Raw genomic sequence first — 1807 nt, forward strand, 5'->3', positions numbered from 1 at the left:
GCGCCCGCCGCTCTCGCTCCTCTAGTTCCAGTCCCCGTCTGCGCTGCCGTCGGCGCCGCTGCAGGACTCGGTAAGGCGCGGGCGGGCGCCGAGCAAAGCCTGAGCCCCGCTTCGGCGCGGCTCCCGCCGGCAGCAGCCCCGCAGGGCCGCGGGGGTTGGGGGGGGGCGCGGGGCGCTGCTCCCCGGCCCGGGTCGCCGCGGGTTGCCAGCCCTGGGGGGGGGGGTTCGTCGAGGGGCCCCGACGGGTCGGGGGGGGGGGTCTGCGGCGGCCCAGGAGGTGGCTGACGCCGCTGTGCTCTCGGCCGCACAGCAGGCGTTGTGTTCGGGATCCCGGCGGCCCTGGCAGCGGTGGGCTTCACCAAAGCAGGAATTGCGGCCGGCTCCATGGCTGCTGCCATGATGTCCTCGGCCGCCGTGGCCAACGGCGGCGGGGTGGCCGCCGGGAGCATGGTGGCCTTGCTGCAGTCCCTGGGTGAGTGCTCGGTGCCCACAGCCGCGTGCCGGAGCCGCGGCTCCCGGCCTTGCCTTGCCTGGGCGGGGAGATGCCTGAAGGCAGCAGGGAGAGGGGACTGGGGGCCCGCGCTTGGCTCCGGCCGCCCCGGCAGCTCTCGTGTCCCCGTCCTTTCTGGGAGGCAAGATAAGAAGCGCTGGCGGTGGGGAGGGGGGGGCAGCAGTCACGGGGAGGCTCTGTGCACTAGCGCCGCTGTGCCCACGCTGTGCCCACGCTGTGCCCACGCTGCAGGAGTGGCACTCGTCGGTGTGCCGGCAGGCATCGCGGTGCTGGGATTTACAGCGACGGGCGTTGCTGCGGGCTCCATAGCTGCCGTAGCCAAGGGCGGAGGAGCGGCTGCGGCAGCGTCGTGGCCGTGCTGCAGTCGGCCGGYGAGTGGGGAGGGCAGAGCAGCTGCACCTGGCTCAGTCCCCAGAGCCACGTGTGCCCGAGTGGCTTGGGGTTATACACTAGCAATGAGGCAGCTCTGGCCATTTCCAGGAAAGGCCAGCGGCGGGGGCGCTGGCTGGTGCTCAAGGGCCAGAGCCCTTTTGCGGGCTGGCTCCCCCACGCCGGCGCTGCGGCAGTCACTAGGCACCCTGTCCTGTGCCCCGTCCATCAGCGGGGAGAGCAGATGGTCCGAGGGCATCGCACCTCTTTCTATCTTTGCAGGAGCTGCAGGACTCTCCCTAGGTGCCAAGATCAGCCTGTGCTTGACCCTGGGGCCCCTTGGTGCAGCAGTTGGTGCCCTGTGGGCTAGGAGGAGGACAGGTTCAAGCACCGAGAACACTTCCGAACTCAAAGTCGAGTAACACCCAGACGAAATGGTTCAGCCCAAGGATTTGGAAAGGCAGTGTGACAGTCGCTGCAAACCCTCCACTTGCTTTGCTGGCTTCTTAAAAGCTGTCCATCCACCTGTGCAGAGAGGACTTGGAGAGCAATAAACCTCACTTCTACGTGTGCATCTCGCAGTGGAGTTGTGTGTGGTTGCGGCAGGGGCTCGGAGAGGGGCTTGCGGGTACGTTGGGGCCGGAGAAGCGGACCATTGCCAGGGCCTTCGGGTATGCAGCAGAGAGCAAGCACTTGTGAAAGACCATTCCTGCAGCCTCGGAAAACTGCAAAGCAAGGGAAAATTGGATGGTATAAAGAGAAAAAAAGGAGTACAAGCCACTGCATGGTTGTCAGCGACATACCCAGCCACAGCAAAGGTTTTCTTGCCAGTCGGCAGAAAGTATTGCAGTTGTTGCACAGCATGAGACTGATATCCGTAGAAATATGGGGGTGAGAGGACTCRGGAGGAATCTCTGAAACATTTAT

The 1807-nt window shown here is 65.5% G+C and overlaps 1 long non-coding RNA gene across 1 annotated transcript; it reads left to right on the forward strand.

Moving 5' to 3' along the window:
* The first annotated feature begins 30 nt into the window (after positions 1–30).
* On the forward strand, positions 31–1454 carry LOC146594870 (uncharacterized). Its single transcript, XR_014896071.1, has 3 exons — positions 31–70; positions 314–472; positions 1163–1454. It is a non-coding gene; the product is annotated as an uncharacterized LOC146594870 (long non-coding RNA).
* Positions 1455–1807: the final 353 nt, after the last annotated feature.

Source organism: Rhea americana, unplaced genomic scaffold (assembly GCF_003343005.1).
Source record: "Rhea americana isolate MKP2758 unplaced genomic scaffold, rheAme1 scaffold_246, whole genome shotgun sequence".
Classification (NCBI taxonomy): domain Eukaryota; kingdom Metazoa; phylum Chordata; class Aves; order Rheiformes; family Rheidae; genus Rhea; species Rhea americana.